This window comes from Panthera tigris, chromosome C1 (assembly GCF_018350195.1).
Source record: "Panthera tigris isolate Pti1 chromosome C1, P.tigris_Pti1_mat1.1, whole genome shotgun sequence".
NCBI lineage: Eukaryota > Metazoa > Chordata > Mammalia > Carnivora > Felidae > Panthera > Panthera tigris.
The window spans coordinates 79,097,095-79,108,447 of record NC_056667.1 but is presented as its reverse complement, the minus strand read 5'-3'; the positions used below and the strand labels follow the sequence as shown (position 1 = coordinate 79,108,447).

The window sequence follows — 11,353 nt, the reverse complement described above, 5'->3', positions numbered from 1 at the left end:
GTTGGCCATTTCTTATAATGCTGCTTCATGGGTTCTTCCCTTTAATGTCATCATTTATGGAACCTCTTATTTTTCCAGCAAACTGCTTCCTTGGGATTTCAGTAAATATAAAATCTCGTATTTTGTGTTTATTGCTTGGGATCATAACCAACCTAGTATTAGAACTGACAGTGGCATTCATAGGTGGAGTTAGGCAAGTATCTGCATCTGTTCTCTTTTACAGAAAAATTTTTATTCCAAGAATATTAAGTTTTGCTTCCCACTGGGTAAAATAAGGACCCCACTATGAGAGCATTGAATAATCAAAACAAGAAGTTAGTTTAACCTTCGCAGATTCTTCCAGGAGTCGCTGTTCTCAGAACATTACTTCAACTCATGCTACTATGCTGTAAGAAGATTCAAAATTGTTATAATCATTCAGTATGATGTCTCTGTGCACAGAAGGTTGAGGACTTACCCAGCTTTTCTCAGGGTCATGGTGTATATCAACTTCTTATCTACTGTATGATTTTCGTTATGGTTTCTGACTCATGAATGCCATGATGGGTTGAATATTTGGTATTTGAAAACTGCAGCTATGACAAATATTTGTGATGTCCAGTGCATATTACAAGGAAAACAAGATTAGTGACCTCTGATCTTTGCCACACAAAAAAAGCATTCGAGCTCTCTAGGTTAGGAGGCAGTGGTGAGGAAAGAGAATTGAGCCTACGTGCCGAGTCCAGCTCAGTCAGTCCGTAAGCCACCACAGAGGTGTTCTGAGGGTTTACTTTTAGTTACATTTTAACATGCTCTCTTTTGTTCTGTCCCCATGGATTCATTTTTAACATTACTTCATTATATGTATTTTTGTGGAGCCACTTAAATAACTTGGAACAAAAAGAAGAGTTTTTAACAATTAACAAAACTTATTCAGTGGAATAAACAATTCAACTAAAAATCATTTAAAGGTATCTCTGTTAACATTTATATGTTATAGTTTCATCTCAAATATGATCTTAAATTTATTTTAAACCTTCAAAACTAAAGAAAGATATCTAAGTATAATTATAGTAAAGGTCAGAAGGAAATCTACAAATAACCTTCTACAAATATCTGTATATTTGAATAATGGATGTATTTGTCCTTTGTTTTTAAGCAAAGCAGTTCTATGGAGAAGTAGGTTTTTTGGTGATTTTGGCTTGTGTCCCTGAATTTGGTTCACCTGAACTAAGGCTTAATGACTGAGAAAGTAGCTTGACTCCTCAGCTGAAAAGCATTATAAAACATACAAAGTGCCAGTATGGTAGAGTGTGCTGATAAAAGGGACATCAACACATTGTAAGACCTTGAAAGATTTCTAAAACGCCGTACCTTGTTGCACAGGCTTAAGTGAGGAAATGAGGGAACAGAAAAGGAGGATGGTAGAAATCAGATGAAGCCAGGGTGAAGCCAATAACCAGTTCTGTAAAACCAAGTGTAACGGTAAAGGTGGGGCCTGAGCTTCCTAATGTCTAACACAAAAATCAGTCCTACGTGCAGTATTGATATAAAAACTGCTTTAGAGAAACATTTATTCCTTATTATTAAGACCTGAGAAACTGTCTCATGGGTCCCCATAACAAGGATGTCTGATGAGAGGCCATACTTGGCTGTCAAGGATCCATGGCAGTTTTAAAAAGAAAAGGGGGGGGGGGTGGTTGAGAGCTATATAGAAAAGTTTAATAAAAACTTGAGTAACTGAGATAAATTTATGGGATTCCCACTTTTAGAAACAGTAAGTTACAAGAAAACAAATGAAAAAAAAATGTTAATACCATTTCTGAGGTATGTATAGGTACTTTTTCCATTCAGTTTCTCCATTACAGACAACTACCGTTCAGAGTAACAACCTAGGACATTTTATTGGAAGTTTTCAGTAAGGACTGAAACAAAAAATGCATTCTAAATAGCTGTTCCCCAAGCATCTGACCAATTAAAATGTAAGATGCAGGTCTTCTCATTATTACATAAGCTAAAATGAGGAAGAAAGGTTTCTAGTTTTAAAAGTGAAGAAGGAATGCTTCCGATTAATAGCTTCCAAGAAGCAGAGTTAATAGCATGACCTGTTATTAACTATCCTAGCAGATCAGTGTTGTATCAAAGAAATGAAACCTCAAAACGAGCTAGGAGATGTGAAGTTAGATAACAGTGGAGAGTTCCTGACGTGGAAAAAACGTGATTAGTAAATACATCAACAGTGACGAAGGCAAAATTATTTTAGGTACAGGTGATGGGTGGTGCATAGTGTATGTTCCAGTTATCGCTGTGTAACAAATTACCCCCCAAAGCTCAGTGACTCCAAACAACCACTGTGTTTTTATAAATCATGATTTGGTGGGTCAAGGCGTGGCTGGGTAATTTGGGCTCCACATGGTATTAAGATGAAGTCACTCTGGTATTCAGCTAGTAGCTGAGTAGATCTGGATGGTTCAAGATACTTCCCTAACATGTTAGCACCTTATAATGTTCTCTTTTGGGCTCAACGCATAGTATTTAGGAAATTCTCCCTACCTGCCTCCTTCCTACTCACCCCTCCAGAGGAAAAAGGATTGAAGTGAACCCAAGATACTGGGCTCTATCTTTATAAGTGAAGAGAATTGCTGTATTAACAAGTCTGAAAACATGCAGTCACTCTTGCCCTGTTAGAGTACAGGTCTGCCTCCTCTCTTCCAGGGAAGATGGGAAACTGGAGTTGGGGCTATTCTGAGCCTCACTTTCTCTACTAAAAGTAGGGGATGATGGGAATATAAATTATTCCCTCACAATTTAGCTGAGAAGTCCTTCAGTGTCCCCAGCTGTGCGATGAGTGGTACTTTCCCTCCCATGGGCTTTTCTTATGGTTACAACCAGGATTACAAAGGAGGGACTGGTAGGGCTCAGGCACCAAATCTGACCTCAGACCCCATGCAACATACTGAAATTCTGACATCTTGTTCATTAAGGGGAGAAAAAGTGAAATATGGATATGAAAACTATGGTTAGATTTGGTTCCAGTTACCATGAGAATTTTAGTTACCATATGCAGTGAAGAATATTACAAATGATGAGAAGGTGTTTTCCTCGACCTTTTTAAATGATAGGAAAGAAATATGTGCTTGTAGTCACCCATGTGAAAAGAAATGTATGAAGTTTTGTTCAGTCTCATTCTCTCCTACACCTACTCCTCCACCCTCCATAGAGTAACATGCTAAAGTAAACACAAAAAAGACACACATTGTGGTTAGACTTTCTAGATATTAATGTTAGCGTATTATCAGCAAGACTTATTTTTTCCCTTAAATGTATGTATGTATGTGTGTGTGTACTCAGATTTATACACATAGACGTTGCCAAAATAGCAATGAACATTGAGAAGAACAAGTCCTAGCTTAATTCCGGAATGTGAAGTTCATCAAAACCTTGGCTAATTTGTCTAACGTCTGCCCTTCCAGCCAAATCTGCCACTACTTCCGACTTGAGCTTCACAAAAGTTCATCTCAGCTGCCTTGATATAGAGGGGAGTTAAATTTTTAGGTAACTGTATATGTGTGTACATACAAAACATATATAATAATTTAGGTAACCTCAGGTAAACCTACGAAGTAGATGTTACTATTATCGTCATTATGTAAGTTAAGAAACAGGCACAGACAGCTTAAGAAGTAACTTGCCTAAGGTCACAGAGCTAGTAAGTGTAACTCTTGTCACACTTGTATTTTAGCCTTGCACTATAACTATCTGCATACCTGTTTCCACATCACCAACAAAATCTGCTGAGCTTTGTTCCTTTCTTTACTAGTTACGGAACACATAATTTGTAGCTGAGAATGTGGCTACCTGGAAAAAGAGAAAAAAAGCTATGATTCTCACCTTTCTATGGGATGTGAGTGAAAACAGTATGTGCAACTTCTGGGAAGTGTCCCTGAGATGAGTGAGCTTGGAGTGGGACTCTGTCCCTTTATTTTCTCCCCACTAACTAGTATGTTGACCTGATGGCAGGAGAGGAGCAATCGTCTCGGAACATCAGGAGGAGGCTGCATTTTAAGGTGAAAGAAAAGGAGCCTGGGTGTCTCTTGATCCAGTAGTTGCCACTGCCTGATCTTTCACCTGAGGAAGACACCTCTATCTTGCTAAATGCACTGTTTGAGTTTCCTGCCACTCACAGCCAAAGCCAATCCTAATTAATGGGACTATCGATCCATGGCTCCCTGCCCCACACTAGGGTGAACTCTTAAGAAAATGCACTCTATCTCACCTTTGTATGTCTTTCCTACGTGGTTCTTTATGCTAGTACTCAAGAATATAAATCAAATTGAGGATGAATGAGATTATAAAATATTTCTTAATATTTTATATTAAGATGGAGAACCCCAGATCAGGAGGAAGCTGAATGAAACCACTCCCGGCCTCTGGTCTTTCAAGTCTTTATGGACCACAGGCAGCAGTAGGATGAGAGTGTCTCCACCCCTTCAGGCAACTCCTTCTTTGTCAATACCTTCCTGGAGTCCTGGGTATGTGGGGCAGAGCTGGAAAAGAGCAGAGAGAAAATAGGTCTTCAAAAATGAACACCTTTGGTTTTCCCTTGACCTTCATGCTTGTATCCCCCTCTCTTCCTACCTGCCTTAGAAGAGCAGATATTTTCCCATCATCTCTAGGCTACTCTTTTCATCTTATTCCTGATGATCTTTGCATCTTAAGATGCAAGTTTAAGAATTAAGATCTTTGCATCTTAATTTTCTCATCTGTAAAACGGGGATAATCATTACTTGCTAGGATCTGGGGAGTAATTAAATGGTGAGGGCTAAACTGGTTGGCATAAGCAGTTGTCTGGAAAACTGCTAGACGTTTGCCTCTTCCTCTTGACTCCCTTCTCTAGAGGCACCTTGCTCCATCAATTCTTGGAGAGAATACTTCCTCCTAGTTTTCTTCCTACTTCTCTGGCTACCCTTTCTTGGACTCTTTGAAAACCTCATTCTTTGCCTATCCATCAAATGCCTGTGTTCTGGGTTTCTCCCCACACCACCCCTAGTTCCAGCCTCCATCGTTTTTTTTCTTTTAAGTTTATTTTTGACAGAGAGAGAGCACGCGCGTGCGCGCATGAGTGGGGGAGGGGCGAGAGAGGGAGACACAGAATCCAAAGCAGGTTCCAGGCTCTGAGCTGTCAGCACAGAGCCTGACACAGGGCTTGAACTCACAGACCACGAGATCATGACCTGAGCTGAAGTCGGATGCTCAACCGACTGACTCACCCAGGCGCCCCAGCCTCCATCATTTTCGTACCTAAACAACTCAAAGTCCCTTGAACTGGTCTTCCAGCTTCCAGTCCTGCACTGTTCCAGCCAGGTATCCACACTATAGCCAGAGTGGGGACAGAAAGCACACATTGAATAGTCATACTGCTTCCTACCTAAAAAGCTGTTCAGTGGTTTCCCACTCACTACCTTTTCTGTCAAGTCCACAGTCCTTAACATGTTTGTATAAGACCTTCAGGACACAGTGCCTGCTGGAATCACTGTAAAGAGATACTTTGTTTACATGTTTCTCCACTCTTAACAGGAGGAGCTCCTAAACAGTGTACTTATGCCTGAGATCCAGCATATAGTAAAATGTAAGTAGTCAATAAATGTTGGATGAAGTTCAGAAAATCTTTAATGGATAAGTAGTATCACAAGGCTGCCTATATGAAAGTGATCTAGGGAACAGACAAAATGTTTTTTTTCCCCTTCATCATTAACATTAGGTTTTGTTTTTGTTGTTTTTTCTTTTGCTTTACCCTTTCAAAACTTAACTTTTTTATTACAAGGATAAGATAGACTTCATATGAAAAAATTCAAACATTACAATGAGATATAAAAAAAGAAGCCCCCCCCCCCCATATCACTGTTCTTCCTGCTCCAGCATTGTTAACTGCATATGATTCCAGAAATTTTCTACGCACATACAACCACAGTACTACACATTATTACTATTATTATTAGCATTATTTAGCCCAAGAGAATCATATTAAACATGCTCATTTTCATATTGGCTTTCTTCATATAATCTTGGATATTTTTCCATAGTATATATAAATCTTCCTCGTTTTGTAAAGGTCTGCATTGTATTCAATTATATGGCTCTACCATGCTTGCTTCAAACAGTTAAATTGTTTTTTAAATTTTTCAATTGAAGTATAGTTGGCATAGATTAGTTTCAGGTGTACAATATGATGATTTGACAATTCCATACATTAAGCAATACTCACCATAATAGGTGTAGTTACCATCTGTCACCATACAAAGTTAATACAATATTGACTATATTCCTTGTGCTGTACTTTTCATCCCTGTGACTTATTTTATAGCTGACGTTGGTACCTCTTAACATCCTTTACCTATTTATTGCCCATCCTCCCACCCCCAACAACCACCAGTTCATTCTGTGTATTTAGGAGACTGCTTCTGTTTGTTTTCAAACACTTCACTATTGATAGACATCTAGGTCATTTCCAGTTTGGGGCCATTCTAAATAATGCTGCATTTATGGTATATAAACAAATGTCAATCTTTCTAAATATGCAAAAACTGCAAAATACTAGAATACCAAAATAAATACACATCACAACCAAGTAGGATTCACTTCAGGAATGCAAGAAGGGTTGAATATTAGAAAATCTCTCAATATACTGCACAATATTATAGATCAAAGGAGAAAAATCTCCACAGATTACTGACAACTAGGTATAGTTTCTTAATGTGATAAAGTGTGTGTGTGCTCTTAAATAGGTGTGTGTGTGCACGCCAACCCCAAAAGCTAGCATCATGCTTAGTGGAGAAGCATTCCTATAATGATCGGAAACAGGACGACTCAGTCTACTGTCACCATTATCACAAAAATGAACATTTTCTAGAGATACTAGCAGATGCTATTACAAGAGAAATAATAATGAGGCATAAAAAACAGAAAGATAATACTATAATTATTTGTGGGTGATAGATTTCCAAAAACCACAATGTAGTTAACTGAAAAAACTTTTCCTTTTAAAAAAGTGAGATATAATTCACATACCATAACGTTCACCCCTTTAAAATGTGTAGCTCGCTGGGATTTTGTATATTCAGAGTTGAGCAATTGTCATCACTCATTCCAAAACATTTTTATCACTCCCAAAAAATCCCATTAAATACCCATTAGCAGTCACTTCATATTCCCCTTATCCCCAGCACTTAGCAATAACTAATTTACTTCCTGTCTCAATAGATTTGCCTATTTTGAATATTTTATTTAAATGGAATCATATAATATATGGTCTTATATGACTAGTTTCTTTTACTTGGCAGAATGTTTTCAAGATTTATCGATGTTGCAACATGAATCACTATTTCATTCCTTTTTATTGCTGGATAATAATATTCCACTGTATGGATACACCATATTTTGTTTATCCACTCATCACTTGATGGACATTTGGGTTGTTTCTACTTTTTGTCTATTAAGCATAATGCTGCTATGAACAATCGTACAAATTTTTGTGTTAACACAGGTTTCACTTCTCTAGGAGTGAGATTGCTAGGTTCTATAGTAACTCTGTACAAATTTTTGACTCACTGCCAAACTTTTTTCCAAAAAGATACCACCACTTTACATCCCCACTTCTCCACATCCTTGCCAATGTGTGTTATTGTCTGTCTTTTTTATTCCAGCCATCCTAGTGGATGTGAAGTGGTATCCCATGGTTTGGAACTGAAAAGCCATTTTAAATAGTAAAACAGTTCAATTAAGATGGCTACATATAAATTTATTATTTAAAATATCGAAAGCCTTCTTATATACAAACAATAATCACTTAGAAAACATAATGGAATAAAAGACTCCAACAAAAAGGATAAAGTAGGAATAAAGTTAACAAATAATTCAAGATATATAATAGAAAACTTTTACATACTCCTGAAAAGCAACTGAACAAATGGAAAGGCATAGGTGTTCTTTTTTCCCTCCTTTCTGCTCTTAAATAGTAAGATTCAACATAATCAGTTCAATTCTCCCTATATTAATCTATATATAACATGACTCCAATACAAATATCTCCTAAGATTAGAACCAGACTAGCTGTAACTAAAGCTCATGTGAAAAGGCAACGCAGAATTACGGTTTTACACAAAGACCCAGGCTTCCTGGGTTCCCATCCTGGCATACTGCTTATTATTAGCTGTGTATTCCTGGTCAAGTTACTTAACCTCTCTGTTTCAGATGCCCCTTCCATGAAAGGGGATAATATCTACCTGGTAGAGTTGTCAGGAGGATTAAATGCCTTAAAATGCATAAAGCACTTAGAATAGTACCTGGTATATAATAAATGCTAAATAAGTGCTAGTTATTAACATTATGTGGGAAAAACAATTCAAGAATAGCTGAGGAAAAAATTTTCAAAAAATGTTATGAGAAAGGATTGGCCCCATTAGACATAAAAACAGCACAGTTCTGGTGAATCAGAATGAAGACAGATCAATGGAACAGAATAGAGAATCCAAGCACCCCAATGCAAGTGGAAATTTAGAAAATGATAAAATAGGCATTTCAAATAAATGAGTATAGAAAAGAAGAGTTAGGGTGTTCATTACCAGTGATTCTGGGACCAAATTCCCACCTTACCCTTGATACAAAAGTATATTCTGGATGAAATTAAAATTTAAGTATAAAAATAAAACCAGATAAAGCACTAAAATAAAACATAATGAAATTATTTAAGAATCTGAGTGCAGTATAACCCCAAACCTAGAAGCCATAAAGGAAAAGACTGATAAATCCAAATATATGAATTTCTGTAAGGCAATAAAATAAAATACTATATAGGAAATCAAAAGACAAATCAATTGAGAAAGAATAACTGTAACACATATAAACAAAGGACTGGTTTCCAGAATATGTAAAGAACTACAAACCAATACGAAAATGACCAACTATGCAACAGAAAAATGAACAAAACCTAAGAACAGATCAATAACAAAAAAGAAATACAAATCATTCCCCATATGAAAAAACGCTCAGCTTTCCCTCGTAATAAAAGACATGAATTGACACTACAACTAGAAACCATTTTTCACCTGTTTGATAACACATGGGTCTGTGAGAGTAAAGTGGGTACAATCTCTAGGAGAGCAATTTGGCAATATCTATCAAAGAATGAACAAACAAACCCTTGACCCAACAATCCAACTTCCTAGGAATCTATCCTATAGATATACTTGCACTTGTCTACAACAATGTAAGAACAAGCATGTTCACTGAAGCATTGTAACAGGAAAATATTTACACCTGAATTTCCAACTACTGAAGACTGTTAAATCATTACAATACATATGTACAATGGAACAAGGCAGGTCTACCTATATTAAGTGAAAGAGCAAGTGTAGCATACTACCAATTGTATATCAACAACATCAACAGAGACAACAGATATAAAAATTGACATGTGCATAAAATAAATTTGAAAATATTTCCAAGAAACCATTTTCACTAATGGTTATAAAGAGAATTGAAAGGCTTGTAAGCTTATATAAAGCTTATAAAGAGAATTGAAAGGCTAAGGTATAGGAACAACAACGCTTACTTTTCTCTGTATGTTTTTTTGACAATTTTGGATTTTTAATTTTTTGCATCAAATTTGTTACAGTGAATTTTGAAAAGCCCATTCATTGATGTACTTTCATTTAGTGAGGTGGAACCCTAATCACATGCAAACCTATGAGTTGTCAGAAGAGATGCAAGATAGCAATCCCTGCCTGGAGGAGCTGACAGGCAGAACGGACCTGGGACCTCTTAGCACTGGAATCCTGGGATTGAGGAGCGGGCGTTCTTACCAGAAATGCAGATTCCTGGGCCCCATCCCCAATCGACTCCATTCGAGGCCCTCAACGACGCCCAGGAATCTGCATTTCTGACAGGATCCTACTGGGGATTCCGGTACGTGACAATTTTGAAGCCTCCGGGACTGGAAGGGCAGTCAGCCTGCACAGCGCAGGTCACGGTGTAGGCCCATTTTCTCATCCTTCCCGCGCCCTCCCTAGTGCTCACCGCCGCGCTCCGAGCTAGGGGGTTGTCAGCACAGGAGCGTGGGGGACACTCCTCCGGAACAGCCGAGACCCGGGCCAACTTTGTGCCGAAATGGCGAGGCCTCGCTTGGGCCACCGGCCGGAGCCGTTCCTCCCAGGTCCTGGATCAGGTTCCGCTGTCAGCTGGGCCCAAATCCTGAGCCACAGAGCTGAGGAAGCGGGGCGGGGGGCGAGCGCACTGGCGCGAGCGGCTAGAGGTGGAACGGCCGCAGAAGCCCAATGCAGAAGGAGAAAGGGCAGAGATGGAGAGGCAAGTTCAACCGTTTAGGGAAAAAAAATAACGGGGAGAGAAACGATGGGGTCAGAAAATAATTTCGGGGGGGAATCGGGAAAAACTGCGACTCCGCCGGGACTCGAACCCGGAACCTTTGAATGCCTTCAGCCTCTAGAAGTCCAATGCGCTATCCATTGCGCCACGGAGCCACCTGTTGGAGTCTTCGCGCATCTGCTGTGTTAAGCCAGAGGCGACGGCCCCGCGCCCTTCCCACCGCCCCCTAAGCCGTCCCCCCAGCCATCCGTCTGTCTTGCCGAGACCACGGTATTGCTAGCCTGGGTAGCGGCCACCAAACGTGAGCCGAAGGCGCCCGTCCTTCCCCAGCGGCCGCCTCACACGAGGTCGCCGAGCCCTGCGACTCCGCCGGGCCCCAGCCGGTCGGTCCGAGGGCTGCCAGAGCCGGGTCCTGGGCCTACGCGGGGCGCCGCAGTATCTGGCCGCTCAGGACAAATCACACCCTCGCTCTTCCTCCCCGGTCCCTTCCTGCCCCGAGCGCCCCCGCCTACCGGGTCTCTCCGGCGGCCGCTCCCGCCCCGCCCTGGCCCCGGCGACACGGAACCAGGCCGGCCGTTGCGCCGTTAAGCCGGGCCGGTAACGCCGGGCACTTACGTCGCACCTTTTAGCCGCCGATCTCGAGCGGCGGCCCCTCCCGGGTCCCTGGCTCTTCCCTGGAGGGCCGCGGCGACGTCTGTGTGCGTGCTTGTGCGTGTTTTATTTGCGCAGGGTTCGGTAAAACGGGGTTTGGGTTGCATTTCGCTCCCCACAGACCCAGAGCCGAATTTCTGAGGTATCCGGGCTCTGGTGGACTGAGGGGGGCGACGCGCCCCGCGCCTGGCATCCTCTGAGAGCTTGTCCGAGGGCCGGGAGCTGTGTCCGCGGGCGCCGGGCGGCCGCCCCCAGTCCGCGCCGCAAGACCACGCGGTTGCGTGGGCGGCAGCCGTGAAGGTGGCTGCGCGCGTGGGAGCGCCGGGAGCATGCGTGTGCGGGT

General features: G+C 40.9%; 1 non-coding gene across 1 annotated transcript; it reads right to left on the bottom strand.

Moving 5' to 3' along the window:
• Window positions 1-10,429: 10,429 nt before the first annotated feature.
• Window positions 10,430-10,514, bottom strand: TRNAR-UCU. Its single transcript is given in 2 exon segments — window positions 10,430-10,465; window positions 10,478-10,514. It is a non-coding gene; the product is annotated as a tRNA-Arg (tRNA).
• Window positions 10,515-11,353: the final 839 nt, after the last annotated feature.